General features: G+C 41.9%; 1 long non-coding RNA gene and 1 other non-coding gene across 2 annotated transcripts; both read right to left on the bottom strand.

Moving 5' to 3' along the window:
* Positions 1-252: 252 nt before the first annotated feature.
* Positions 253-3,217, bottom strand: LOC114039001. Its single transcript, XR_003568612.1, has 4 exons — positions 3,132-3,217; positions 1,638-1,698; positions 1,071-1,131; positions 253-654 (listed from the first exon to the last, which is right to left on the bottom strand). It is a non-coding gene; the product is annotated as an uncharacterized LOC114039001 (long non-coding RNA).
* Positions 1,279-1,481, bottom strand: LOC114039031. Its single transcript, XR_003568615.1, has one exon. It is a non-coding gene; the product is annotated as a small nucleolar RNA SNORA74 (small nucleolar RNA).
* Positions 3,218-15,597: the final 12,380 nt, after the last annotated feature.

Raw genomic sequence — 15,597 nt, 5'->3', positions numbered from 1 at the left:
CCTCAGGCATTTGACCATCTTTTTTGGTAACCTCTTGGATACAAAAGCTTTCTACTTTGGGCCATTCTCCCAGGTTTGAGTTTTTAACTTGGGAACTGGGGTTTTCTAAACCAAAACCACTGCTATCGATGGAATCAAGTGAAAAAAAATATGAAGAGAATTCACCTTAAAATGCCCAAGAAAAGGGACCATGTGTTTCTTCATATGTCTTGACAGTTTCATTCCATATTATAAATCACCAGAACCACAAAATAAGGAGTTTTATATATAAGGTTTTATTTAACATTTCCATGTCATTTCAGCCACTCATTATACCAGAAGGAGAATTATGTTTAAAATAACAATAATCAAGTCAACAGGGAGAAGATGAGTAATTACTTTCACTTATCAAGTAGCAAATCCTATTAGATTATTTTAATTTGCATGATTAAGCCACCCAAATCTCTTAGGGAATGTGTACTGGCACAGGGAACCCAACATGAATTAATAATTATTCTTCTTCAACCAGGAATCAGTTCCTCCCTGTGCTGGTAGCGCCACCTTATTGAATCCTTCTGCCCTGCCAGGAGTTTCATGGGGGACAGGTTTCTGGGCTTTTCATCACTGTTCCTTCACTGGGGCCAAGGCCTTTTGTACTTCTGACCTCTTTGTAAGCTGCAGAAGAAACAGAAGCAGAGACAAACTTGACTAAGGCAATTTAGTAAAACATGACATTTCAAATTCAATCCAAGCATTTGATTCAGTGGCTTCTCTGTGCCAGACATTATGCTTGGCACTGAAGAGATAGACAAAAGCTATCTTTTTTGTATCAGATACCCCTTTAGCAGTGTGATGAAAAGTATTCAAGTGCATAAAATAAAATCCATAATATAATAGGAAAACAATTCTATTTAAATACCATTATCACAATGTTAAAAAAAAAGTCAGAAACCTAAGGCAAACCCTTGTCAGGACTAAATGGATTGTTTTCCTCCTTAGTTACCTTTTGAGGGCACACGATTTTGTTTTCAATTTTGTTTATCTTATCTTTGACTTTAGGGCTCCAAAATGCAATAATGTAAAATACCTACCTTAGTAACCACCCAGGAGAAGTATCACAAATCACATGAAGTCCACATACAGGTGCTGGTCCTGGTAGCAAAGAAGAGAATGACTGGATCATAAGAATCACAGATTTAGAGCTGGAAGGGACCTTAGACGTCATCCAGTTCAAACCAGTCCTTTATAATGTCAGGCAACAGGGACATAGAGCACCAAAGAGTGGGAAAAATAAATATACATGTGTGCACCTAGACTAGGACTAACTTCATAAAGGAAGTTAATCCACTCTCAGTGGTGCAAAGCACTATCTAAAGGCAGTCAGCCTTGGCACTAGAACAGTGCCATGTGACAAGACCTTGGTGACGACAGTGCATTTCTCTCCCAGAAATGTAACACTGTCACAGGCATGGTGTTGGCCTGGACAGCTGACAGTTACTGGGTAAAGCCTACGGAGCTTTAATTGAGACTCTTGGGTACCTGTGTACTTCCGGTGTCAGATTTCTCTCAGAAGGCTAGCTTTCCAAATGGAAGGTTAAACGATATTTTCACCTGGCAGAATTACCCCAACACTCATTCTTATACATATGGACATTTACCTGAAATCCCTTGTCGTGAATGGTTTCATACCTATGGGGGCCACCAGCTGGCTTGATCACCCTAAGAATGAGCACAGGAAAGGAAATCATTAATTTGACCTCAGGTCTTCCTGACTCCATCCCTTTAATCACTGTACCCACCAACCTGCTTCTATTTGAGGATATTGAGACTTGATGAAATTAGGTGATTTGCCCAAAGTCACATAGGTTAAGAGGTTGAGATGTGAACCCAGGTCCTCTAGATGGATTCAATCATCACTAAGGTTTCTTTCTAGTTCCAATTCTTACAATCCTACTGCTGACTCATTGGGAACAAGTCTAGCTTGAAGTGCTCTCTAAAACTGATGCTCTGGCAGATCTAAATCTTGTCACCGGGCAATGAAGGCAATGTGATGGCGGACTGGTGAGGTTATTCAAATTAGTATGGCATGAACCAGCTCCAGTGTACCATCTAGCCTTGGGCCGCTGCTCTCCCAGCAGTGTAACACTAACCCAGATACAGACCAACTGGGAAGCTGCCTTACTGCTGGAACAGATGTGGGCAAGAGAAGATCCCACACCAATTGTGATTCTTGAATCCCAGTAGGCAGAAAGACATCCATGGGGTTGTACGCTGCCTGGTACACTTGCCTAAAGGACTAAGGACCACTATCAAGTGTTTCTTCTATAATGAAGAACATTCCAGCTAGTGGACCTCATAAGTATGAGGATCAGGGCATAATAGAGATTCTAGCCTCTGGTCCCAGGTTATGCCCTGATCCTCACAGGCCTTCATTTTGTGTCCCCAATCTAGGTGAATAGACTAACTCCTCCTACCCTCAAATTCAGCTTCATTTAAAGTCACGTTCATTTGCACAGAAAAGGGAGGAGGGAGCCTAGGAACAGACGGCTGAGGATCTGATTTAATTATCAAGAACCTCAGAACATGAAAGTTAAAATCAGTATTTATTAAGCACCCGTTTTTAAGAGCACTGGTTTCAGTGGATAGCGAAGACAGTTCAAAGGCAAAATTCTTGCCCTCAAGGTTCTTTAATCTTTTAAGGGCGGGGGTGACACACAGGATTCTCAATACACCCCAAAAATGCATTATGTGTTAAATGAGAATGAGGCGGGATGGAAAGGCTCTAGCAGTTGATAAGGACTTAACACGTGGCCCTAATGTAAAGGCTCCTAAGGCTACACCATAAGATTTGAGGGTGGGGAGGACCCCAGAATCGGGGTTTGTTTCCACTCGTTCTCTTCAGCGCTTAGTAAGAGACATTGTTCTGCTTTACGTAAAAAAACGGCGGGGGCGGTGTGGGGGAGAATGTGAGGGCAAAGTGAGCAAGCCTGGAGACGGCAGAGCCCCCCATTCCCTCGGTCTGCAGAAAGCCCGGGCCATGCAAGAAGGAACCCCTACTTTCCCCGCTGCACCCTCCCTCCTCTGCCTCTCAGTCCTTCCTCCCTTTAACCTTAGGCAGGCTTCTAGGTCCCCGTAAGGGTGCCATCACTTACCCCCACGTGTAGAGGAGCTCGAAAAGACATGACCTAACCGTCCGAGGCCACTGGAAAGAAAGACCGCAGTGAGGGCTGGGGAGCTCCGCCCCGGGTTCTACCGCAAAGGGGCGGAGCCAGCAGAGGGAGGACCCTGCGTAGGGTTCTGCAGAGGGGCGGGGCCAAGGAGCAGGGCTCCGCAGAGGGACCGGGCCTGAGGAGCAAGGACTCTGCAGAGGGGCGGGGCCTGAGAGGGGCTCTGCAGAGGGGCGGGGCCAAGGAGCAGGGCTCCGCAGAGGGACCGGGCCTGAGGAGCAAGGACTCTGCAGAGGGGCGGGGCCTGAGAGGGGCTCTGCAGAGGGGCGGGGACTGCGCAGGCCTCTGCAGAGGGGTGGGGCCTCTGGGGGCGACCCGGGAAAGCTTGCTCAGCCCCAGGGTAGAGAAGAGAACAAAAATGGGTGGGGCGAGTCCTAGCCCTGGTGGAGGTGGGCAGACATGCATGCATGCGTGAATGCGTGTGCCTTGGTCATGATAGAAGGAAGGCAGGCAAAAACCTGGACCAGGTTCCCCACACTCCAGACTAGAAAAGGACATTGAAAAAAAGCCAAAGACTTGTGTATGTTAAAGAACAGTGCCATGTGACAGATTACACAGAGCCTTTCAGCTTTACCATTTCTTACTGCAGGAAAAAGACGAGATCTAGTGTGTTAGAAGTCATTTAGTGACAGCCCAGACAAGTGAGCAGCGATCGGCCTCAAAGCCAGGGATACCTAGGTTCAGGTTTCACTTCTGACATATACCAGCTGCCTGATGTTGGACAAGTCACTTAAACTCTTAGGGCTGTGGACAACTTTCTAAAACTACAAAGCTACAAAGAAGGTGTAGACCTGCAGTTGACAAAGGGCGTTTCCGCTTGTTACAAGAGTTCCCCATAGCTATGAAAGCACATATCCAGTCTTACCACCTGCTCCTCCCTCCCCTCTCCACTGGTACTTCACCCTATTCAGCCAAAGGACACACCTAATTCCTGTCCTTGAGTCCATCCTTAGTCCTTGCCTAGGTATTTTCATCTCCTTCTTCACCCTTTCCCTCTTTCCCCTCCTTTCTTCTTCCAGGCTAAGTGTCATTGTCTCTCAGCAGTGGATTAATGTAAATGGCTTCTGAGATTTCTTTGGGAGAGTCCCTCCTCATCACTCTATTTTCTTTCTCTGCACTCAATTATCTTGTTCCTTTGTTCTTGTATTTGGTCCTAGTTCCCTTGAGGGACCATCCTGCACCAACTCAAAGGGACCATCTTTCCTTCCCTAGTCATAATGACATTTATATAAGCTGTTTTTCTCACAAGAGACAAGTTTTGCAAATAGAGACCTAGAAGGAAAGAACCTTAGGCATCTAGGCTTTCTTGACCACGGGGTTTGTGGATGGATTTCAGAGTGCCCATGAAGTTGGATGGGAAAAAAAAAATACATTTTTATTATCATTTTCCTCAATTGTCATCTTTCTTGCCTTCTCTGTAACCTTTGACACTGCCTATCACCCTCTTCTCCTTGATACTCAATAAACTCCAGTGGTTTCCTATTACCCCCAGGAGCAAATAAGAAATTCTGTTTGGCATTCAAACCGCTTCATAACCTAGCCCCATCCTACCTTTCCAGTCTTATTACACCTTACTCCTCAACCACATACTCTTTAGTCTAGTGACACTGGCCTCCTAGATATTCCACAAACATAAGACACTCCGTCTCTTGGCTCCAATAATTTTCTCTGGACGTCCCCCATGTCTGGAACACTCTCCTTCTTCCCCTCAAACTACTGATCTCTCTGGCTTCTTTTAAGTCCCAACTAACAACAACAACATTTCACCTTCTACTGGAAGCCTTCCCCCAATACCTCTTAATTCTAGTGCTTTCCCTCTTTTAATTATTTCCTATTTATCCTTCATTAGCTTGTTTTGTATTTGTATTTGTTTGCACCATGTCTCCTCTATTAGATTGTAAGTCTTGAGGGCAGGGACTATCTTTTGCCTCTTTTTGAATCCCCAGCAGTTAGCACAGTGCCTGGCACAGGGTAGGCACTTAATAAATGTTTATTGATTGATTGATTCTCTCTCTCTAGGTTTTCATGACACTACTATCCCTTGGTCCTCCTACCTGAGAGATATAACGAATATGTTTGTTTCCATAAATTTAGAGAAGTAACTAAGTAAAATAGGATACAGCAGGTCTTCTCTTGTTTTGCTGATAGAAGTTAGCAAACAGGACAAAAGTTAAGCTTTGCTTGGAGTGTGCATGCTTAATAGGCTAATAAATACTAATTTCTCCACCTCCAGGAGGGGCTAAGACAACCTTTTCTGAACATGGGATGTATGAAGAAGGAGGAATGACATGTCAAGGAGTAGATGTGTAATAGGTATCCTGGAAAGTTGTATACTCTGGAGTACTCAGCCAATGATGAAACAGGAGGGACTTTGTGGCTGGGATTAGAGATAAACAGTGAACTTCTACTTTGGTGCAATGTGTACTAGTCCATAGGACATCTGAAGTTGCAGCTGTGTAATAAACTGGGCTTTTAACTTCGTCCCTCCTGAGTCCTAATGAGTTATTTCTCACATACCTAAGCCCTTCTCAGTCTCCTTTACTGTATTTTAGTCTGTCACCATAAGTATTGTATAGAACTCTGTCCTGGACTCTATTCTCTCCTGCCTCTATACTATTTTACTTAGTGATCTCATCAGCTCCCATGGATTCAATTATCATCTCTATGCTGATGATTTTCAAATCTACTTATCCAGCCCTAACCTCTCTCCTAACTTCTAGGCTAGGGGTGGCAGAGGTGGGGCCTCAAGGGCTCAGGTTCCCCACCCTTGTTCTAGGCTTTTATCTCCAATTGCCTATTGAACATCTCAAATTGTGTGACTTGTCATTACATCACTCCCACTTACTGCAACAGCCTGCTAGTGGGTCCCCCTGCCCCAAGTCTCTCCCCTCCCTAGTTCATCCTCCATTCAGAGCCAAAGTGATTTTCCCAAAGTGCAGGTCTGATCATATCAGCTCCTCCCCCCATAAATTCCAGTGGCTCCTTATCACACATAGGATCAAATAAAAATCCTCTGGAATTCGAAGCCCTTCATAGCCTGTGCTCCTCCACCTCCATACCTTTCCAATATTCTTATACCATACTCTGGAGCCAGTGATGTGATACTGACATTCTCTGCTGTTCCTCAAACAAGACAATCCATCTCCTGACTCCATGCATTTTCTCTGGCTCTCCTTCATACATGCTGCCTAGCTTCCTTTCCGGGTTTCCTTTAAATTTCAGTTAAAATCCCACCTTCTACAAGAAGCTTTTCCTGATCTTCCTTAATGCTAATGCCTTTCTCTGTTGATGATTTTCAATTTATCATGTATATATCCGATATATGTCTTATTTGTATATGGTTGTTCACATGATGTCTCCCTCATTAGACTGTGAGCTTCTTGGGAATAGGGACTGTCTTTCGCCTTTCTTTATAACCCCAATGATCAGCACAGTGCCTTGCACATAGTAGATAATAAATATTTACTGACTGACTAATTCTAACTGAAATTTAGCATTCTCTCCATTTGTTTAAAAACATTATTCTGAGAAGAAGTCTGTAGTCCTTACTAGACTGTCAGAGGGGTCTATGACACACACATACACACCAAAATTAAGAATCCATGTTTAAGTTCAACCCTTTCATTTTACAGACCAAGAAATAGGTTCAGAAAAATCAAGTGATTTGTCCACGGTCACATGGATAATAATTAGATTTGCAAAGTTCTTCACATACATTTTCTCATTTTGTCTTTACAAATCAACAAATGCTACAAATCAGAGCTTGATTATTGTTTTGTTGATTGTCTAGACTTAAGAAAATGATTGAGAAAATGTCAATAATGTAGATTAAATGTAAAAGTATGTTGTGTGAACATTTTTTTCCAGATCTGGTTGTTAAACATTTATCAGGATATCCCTGATATACAGTATCCTGTGCCAAGAATTATCTCAACTTGTGATCAGCTCCAGAGGGTTCAGTTTTAATCTCTCAATTTCCCGATGCATCCACCACAATCTCTCCTGAACTCCAGTCCTGTATCATCACCAACTGCCTTTTGGACATCTCAACTTATATATCCTATAAGTGTCTCAAATGCAACATATCTGAAAAAGAACCAGTTATCTTTTCCTCATATCCTCCCCTCTTTTTATTTTTTTTAAGGTTTTCAAGTAACAAGCGTAGCTTTTATTCACCTGTCTCTCCCATTATCCCTCAGTTAAACAAATTTTAAAAAACAAACAGAAAACAAATCCCCCTCTATGTATCTATAAAACAAATTCCCACATTAGCTATGTCTGAAAATTAATTGTCTCTTTCTGCCTTTTAAGTTCCTTACTTTTCTGGCAGGAGGTGAATGGCCTTGTTTCATCTTCATTCTTTTGGTATTCATAGTTTATCATCAGCTTGATATGAACGCTAAAGTCTTTAAAAAGTTTTTTCTTCCTTAAGAACTTCAGGGGCAGGTAGGTGGTGCCGTGGATAGAGGACCAGCCCTGGATTCAGGAGAACTTGAGTTCAAATCTGGCCTCAGACACAAAACACTTGCTAGCTATGTGACCCTAGGCAAGTCACTTAACCCCATTGTCTAGCCCCCCCAAAAAGAAACTTTAAAGATTTTTCTCTATAATATTATCACTGTGTAAAATGTTCTCTTCCTACTTCTGCTCACTTTATTCTGTGTCAGTTCTTAAGTTTTCCTACTTTTGTCTGAAATTGTCCATTTAATTATTTCTCATGGCACAATAAAATTGCGTTACATTCATATGCGCCAATATGTTTAGCTTTCCATTCCCAATAGGAAGGTAAACCCTACCTTCTTATAAACTTCCCTATTACTGTCAAGGGCGCTATCATTCACCCAGTCACTCAGGCTGACAAGCTTGGTATCATACTTGGTGCTGACCTTTTTTTTTTAGGTAATTGGGGTTAAGTTAGTCAGAATCACACATCCAGTAAATGTGCACCACCTAGCTTCCCTTGGTGTAGACTCTTAACTTACCATTAATCTATTACATTCAATCTATTGTCAAGTCTAGTTTCCATCATTACAACATCTCTCCTCTTTGTCCCCTCCAGTCTACTCACACAGCCATCACCCTGGCACATGCCCTATCCCTTTCCCCTGGTCTATCACAGGAGGCTTCTCATTGGTCTCTCTGCCTCCTGTCTCCTACTCTAATCCATCCTCACTGAGCTGCCAAAGCACACCCCCTTTCCTCACACTACTCAATAAGCTCTAGTGGTTCCCTATTGCTTCTGGGATCAAATATAAAATCCTCTGTTTGGCCCTTAAAGCCCTTTGCAGCTCAGTCCCTTCCTACCTTTCCAGTCTTCCTCTACTTTAACTCCCTTCTGTATACTCTAAAATCCAGCTACCCTGGCCTGCTTGTGCTCCTTGAAGTGACACTCCATCTCCCAGATGCATTTCCCCTGGTTGTCCTCCATTCCTGGAATGCTCTCCTTACTCATCTTTGCCTTCTGGCTTCCCATACTGCCTTCAAAATTCAGCTTAAATCTCACATTTTACAAAAAGCCTTTTTCCATTCCCTTTCACCCTCTCGGTGGATCGAGTACCAGGCTGGGAGTCAGAAAGACTCTTCTTCCTGAGTTCAAATCTGGCCTCGGCCACTGACTAGCTGTGTGACCCTGGGCAAGTCACTTAACTCTCCCTCAATTTTCTCATCTGTAAAATGAGCTGGAGAAAGAAATGGCAAACCACTGCAATATCTTTGATAAGAAAACCCCTACAGGGGTCACAGAGAGTAGGATATGATTGAAAAACAACTAAACAACAGCAGCAAGTGTTGTTGTAAAGCTCAAATGAGAAAATATTTGTAGTGTTTAGGCACTATATAAATGTTAGCTATTATTATACTGGGTATCTAGGTGGTGCAGTGGATGGAGTGCCAGGCCTGGAGTCAAGAAGACTTATCTTCCTGAGTTGAAATTCGGCCTCAGATACTTACTAGCTCTGTGACCCTGGGCAAGTCACTTAACTCTGTTTGCCTCAGTTTGCTCATCTGTAAAATGAGCTGGAGAAGGAAATGGCAAATCACTCCAATATCTTTGCCAAGAAAACCCCAAATGGGATCATAAAGAGCGAGATGCAACTGAAAACAACAGAACAACAACCATCCTGTCAAACCAGTGCTAGTACCTTCTCTGTAAGATTACCTTCTATTTATATCTTGTATATAAATAGTTATTTATATGTTGGTCCTCCCCCATTAGAATGTAAATTCCTTGAGGTTAAGGACCATGTTTTTGCCTTTCTTTGTATCTCCAGTACACACGGTACCTGGCACATCATAAACACTTAAGTTCTTTGACTGATGGAGGAATAGTAAATAGGCCAGAGTAGCTATATAGTAGAATTCAGGTATGGAGTAAGATGTGAGAGGGTGGACAGGTAGGCAGGAGACAGGTTGTGAAGAAGTGGAAGGAGGAAGGGAATAAGAATTTAATAAGTGCTTACTATGTGCTAGGCACTGTGCTAAGTGTTTTATAAATATTATCTCATTTGATCTTATTTGAAGAGCTTTCTGTGCCAAAGAAAAGTCTTTACATTTAATACTGAGGGTAATATGGAACCACTGAAATTTATTTATTTGGGGGGATGGGGCAGGATGTCTTATGTCTCCACTTGGTAGTCAAGTGGAGGAGTGAATTGGAGTGAGGGAGAGACCTGAGGCAGGGCAACCCATTGAAATAGTCCCAGCGATAGGTGATGAAGACCTGAATTAGAATGATGGTTGTGAAAGTGGAGAGAAAGGAACCTATATGAGAGATAGAGTGAAGATAGAAACAAGATTTATCGAAAGTTTGAGTCATTGGGTAAGTGAGAGTGAGGAGTCTAGAATGACACTGAGATGGTGAATCTGTGTGACTTGTATGATTGTAGTGTCCTTGATGGCAATGGGGAGACTTGAAAGAGGGTTGGGTTTGGGAGAAAAGAGAGTGAGTGCTGTTATTGATATGATAAGTTCGAGATGCCTATAATACATCCAGTCTAAGATGAATTAATTATATTTAGAACTTGAGGGTATCAGAGATTTAGCTGTCTCACTTTACTTATGAGGAAGCTGAGATCCAAAGGGGTAAGGTGATAAAGCAAGATTTAAATCTCCAACTACAAAGTCAGTCCTCTGTCCACATTGCACCATGTTCTATGATATGCAAAGCACTGTGCTGGAGATACAAAGACAGACCATTAGTCTAGGCCTGACCTAGCTCAGGCCAAAGTCAGTGATTCAGGTTTAGGATGAGGATTCAGAGCAAACCCTGAAGGTAATGAAAAGCAATAAAAATAACTTTATTTAGAGTAAGGTTAAAAAGTCTACAATTGTTAGTTCCTGATTTAGGTAATATTCTGTTCCTCTACCCCATTCACCATGACAATGGCAATGCTAGATCAGAAAGGCATCCTTGTTAAGGGCAGTAGGAATTCTGTTAAATCAAATCAGCTGAAAGATTCCCTCTTATGGGAATTCACATTCCCCATGGGTAAGGAAAGATAATTTAATTGCTCCCATATTATTAGAAAGCAAAGTACTTCTTAATAACTCCATATGTTGGTCTCCCAAGACCAGAATGAATGAGCTGTCTGAACCATACCAAAGGAAAGGAGACTTACTAATTAAGGGAATGAAAACAAATCAACATATTGGCCCTTTCTGAAAACATATGTCTCTTTGCCCTTCTGGTCTATCATCTCTCTGTCAAGAGATAGAATGAATCTCCATCATCAGTCTTTTGAAATTAAGATTGCTCATTTCATTGATCATAGTTCTTAAACTTTTCAAGGTTATTTTGCTTTACAATGGATAGTCCTGGTCTGCTCCAAATCACTAATTTTATATATATAAGAAATCCAAATTCGGACGACTCTGAGTTTCTATAAACCTTGGCAAAAATGATAAAAATGGAAAACAATAATTTTTGGAGGAGCTTTGAGAGGACAGGCACTGTAAAATGCTATTGGTTGAGTTGACCAGAATTGGTCTAGTCATTCTGAAAAGTTATTTGAAACAATACCCAAAAAGTCATCTCAGTATCAGACCTTTATCAGAGAAACTTGCTGCAAAGATGGTTTTTTTTAACCTCAGTTAACTCTTTTCTTCTGATGTTAACCGGACTACTTTTGTTTCATGGAAGCTTTTCATTTTTATCTCTTATGATCCCCTCTATCCTTTTCCCCTATCTGTGGCTGTGAAAGGGATCTCCTGCCTTGCCCCTCTGATTTGTTTATGATGTGACCTTTCATATCTAGGTTGTTTATCAATTCAGAGGCAGCATGGCACAGTGGATAAAGAGCCAGTATTAGAACAAGAAAGACCCAGATTTAAGTCTGGCACCTGACACCTACTGGTCATATGACCCTGGGTAAATTGTAATCCCAGTAAGAAATTACAGGCAATTCTCTAAGCTGATAAATTGCAGAGAAAGTGCCTCTCTGTTGGTAGAGGAAATTTCCTTATCTGCTACTTCCTCACACCAATGAATTCACAAGTCTAGTCTATATCTCTATGTCTATTTGTAACTTATTAGGGAATATGGTATAACAGCTTGGTCTAAATCCAATTTTTACCAGACTGCTTTCCAGTTTTCCCAGAAGTTTTTGTTGAATTGTGAGTCCTTACCCCAATAGTTGAGGTTTGGGGATTTATCAAACACTGGGCTACTAGGTTCTTCTGCTGCTATATGTTGCATATCTAATTTGTTCCACTGATTGACTTTTTTATTTTTTTTTAACCAACACTGAATTGGTCAATATGGTCAGAGTTCTGTGTTCAAGTGCTACCTCATTCAAGATGAAGCTTTTCCTGATTCTACCAATTGTTAGTGCCTTTTTCCCCTATTCCCAATCATTTCGAATTATGTATCTTGTATAGCTATCCTGGAGAGCAGCTAGATGGCTCAACGGATGGAGCACTAGACTTAGAATCAGGAAGACTCATCTTTATGAGTTCAAATCCAGCCTCTCTGTGACCCAGGGCAAGTCACTTAATGCTTTGGCCTCAGTTTCCTTATCTGTAAAATGAGCTGGAGAAGGAAATGGCAAACTATTCCAGTATCTTTGCCAAGAAAACCCCAAATGGAAACATGAAGAGTCAGAAAAGACTGAAAATAGCTATCCTATATTTCCTTATTTGTGAACATTCTATATCACCCCAGTAGAATGTAAGCTCTTTAATGGCAAGGACTATCTCACGTTTGTCTCTGCAATCTCAATGTCTAACACAACTCCAACATATAGTGGGTGCTTAATAAAAACTTATTGCCAGTTGATTTATTGATAGGCTACCTCTTAATCTCTGAATGACGGCTAGCTAGACTCACTGCCCACAAGCACATGATCCTTTTTAAGGAGAAATTGCATTGGCATCAGATATGTTTTACTTTCTTTCCTTTCCACTAAGACATAGATCAGAGTACAGAAGAGTTCTGAGAATTTGTGTGTGTGTGTGTGTGTGTGTGTATGTGTGTGTGAAATGAATGTTTTGTGTCTTAAAACATGGCCCAGAAATAAAGGTCTGTGTTTTCATGGACTGGGTACTATCTAGCTCAGTAGTCCCCTCTTTGGCTTGTCCCTTCATCTATTGTTTGCCCTAGGTAAGAATATCACAAATTGGCCAGCGTCTAGGTCTCTACAGCAGAAAAAAAGTATGAATTGGTGTGTTGACTTGACAGATTGGTAAACTGAAAGTCAGAAAAAGAGTCTGGTATGGACATTCTTAGGTCCATTTCTATAATTCTCTGAGACCTGGATACCCCTCCCCTCTCCACCCATAAGGTCAGCTCAACTCATCTATTCACCAGCCACTTCCTGGGTATCAGCTGCTTCCCATGGCATCTGTCAGCATATTTTATGATCAAACATTTTAGTTCTTTCAAAATGGAAAAGAAAAACTTTCTACTGGCTCCCAGTTCTTTCCTTACTTCCCTTCAAACAACCCAAGACCCCTGAAGTCATCATAGAGAAAAACCAAAAGAGTTGGGGGGCTCGGAGGAGTCCCCATGAGGAAGAAATAATCATAGATCATTTCCCATTTTTGTGGAGCTGACCACATGCTCCAGTTGGAAAGCAGCTTGCATGAATACAGTAATTAAAACAGCCACATGATCAGTGCCGGCCTAGTAGGTGTAAGCTCTGTTTTGCAAATAAATAGGGATGGGGCTGAGGGGCTGCTGCTGTAATTGATGCTTGCATCCGGCTGGTACCATGTGTTCATAAAGAAGGGTTATGAGAGCTATAAAACAGGGCAGATTGGGTGAGTAATTGTCCTGCAGTGCTCTGTTTAAGGAGAAATTGCTTTGGCATCAGATGTGTTTTGCTTTCTTTTCCTTCCACGTAAGACACAGTTGAGAGTGCAAAATTGCATGGAGAAGTTGTAGGGGGAATAGGATGAATTGTTTTTTGTGTATATAAATTATGGCCCAGAAATAAAGTCTGTGTTTATATGGACTGAGTTCAGTCTTGGGGGGATTTCTCAGTGGTTCTCTTTGTAATGAACCCTTATCCATGGTTTGCTCTTAAAAACACCAGAATATGGCTCCCATCTAGGTCTTCACAACAAAAAATGTAAAGTACTCTTACTTCCTGTGTAAGTAATCAGATAAATAGTAAATGAAATTAAAAACAGGCTGTATTAGCCAACCACTAAAAATATCAAGTATTCATACCTTAGTCCATAAGCATTTGAGGTACCTTCTCTTCCCTCTTTAATGAACTTTTGCCTTTTTTCAGGGACCTATAAATTCTCCAGATTTAGTCAGTAAATAAACAGATTAAGCCCACTCCAAAACAGAAAGAACTTGGGGTTGCTAGGCAGTTAAGCAAGTTATTCCTTCAGGGAGTTCCACTTCCCAGGGACCTATGCAGTCTTCCATAATCATAGTACTACTTTGTATGGAATTCCTGGTTAGAAGAATACATTTGGGTACAAGAGAGGGTCTACCCCTAGACCTCGGCAGCTCACATGACTCACTGTACCAGTGAAGGAAGAGACCTAGATTTGTTCCTCTGCATCATGACTTTATTCCTTACTACTCAGGAGGCTTGATCCTGGAATTCCACTGACACTCTGCCATTGAAGCTCACATTCCTGCAGCGCCTACTTTGGCCTAGGAGTGCCTTGATATTTGGCTGCTTCTTCTGTCCACTGCCATCTCTGAGGCTATGTACTTCCCAAGGGTAAGTGGTTCCTTGGAGGGGTCACATGGCTCTTCCTTTTGGAGGAAAGTAGTTCCCTCTAGAGCATCTCCACAGATGCGAACTCCAGAGCTTCTGGTACCCCCTTTTCTCTCTTCATTTCTCTCCAGTTTCCAGTCTACTTTAAAGCAGCGACTCAGTCATTATCAATGTGCTATTACTGGCACAATGAGCACTTAGGACAAGGCAGGGAATTCTTTCCTTATCAAAGAAATAACCTTCTCTAGGGAATTTCACACCTTGGTATCCTAATGCCTTAGGTGGGGAGGGGAGAAAAGAGGAATCCTTTATAAAACCTGGGATAATCAATGCCTGGAGACTCACCCATGAGGGAAGGGGTGGGAAAAAAGGGAGTGGGGAGTAAGTGGAAACTTAGACAATTGGGAAGGAACCATAAACCAGGGAAAGTAGGTTTTAGCCTGGCAAAAGAACTATATTCCTAATACATACCTAGGGGTGTGATCCCACCCCCCAAAAAAGTAAAGTTGACTTTTGCCATTCTTACTGGTTTCTTCAGAGCCTCCACTTGAAGACTTCTTCAAGACTCACACTAACCATGCTCACACCTAACTTAGTTTACCCTCTGACTCTCCAGAATACTTTCTACCTTGCCCCTCCACCTCCACCCCTCTTACTGCAGGTCTTTCTCCATCAGATTGTAAACTCTTTGAGGTCAGGGACTGACTTTCTTTTTGCTTAGATTTGTATTCCTAGCATAAAGCACAATGAGTGCCTATCAGTAAGTGCTTAATAAATACTTGTCTCTGTCTCTGTCTCTGTCGCTGTCTCTATCTCTCTGTCTCTATGTCTCTCTCTTTCTCTCTCCCTCTCCCTCCCCACCCCCAATGGATTCCATTGGCCTAGTGGATTGGTCATTTTTCCAACTATCTTTTTTTCTGTGCTTACCCTTTTTTACTTCTCTGTAGCCTTTAACATTGTGGACTACCCCTTCCTTCAGCTTAAAAAAAAAAGTTTTGATATTTTTAGTCATTTTTTTTTCAGAAGTGTCTGACTCTTTGTGACCCCAAATGGAGTTTTCTTGGCAATGATACTGGAGTGGTTTGCCATTTCCTCTTCATTTTCCTTCTCATTTTACAGATGAGAAACTGAAGCAATCAGGGTTAAGTCACTTGGCCAGGGTCACATAGCTAGTAAGTGTCTGAGGCCAGATTTGAACTCAGGAAGTTGAGTCTTCT

Source organism: Vombatus ursinus, unplaced genomic scaffold (assembly GCF_900497805.2).
Source record: "Vombatus ursinus unplaced genomic scaffold, bare-nosed wombat genome assembly UNPS02011572.1, whole genome shotgun sequence".
NCBI lineage: Eukaryota > Metazoa > Chordata > Mammalia > Diprotodontia > Vombatidae > Vombatus > Vombatus ursinus.
The sequence above is the reverse complement of the archived record's forward strand: the minus strand, read 5'-3'. Positions and strand labels throughout refer to the sequence as shown.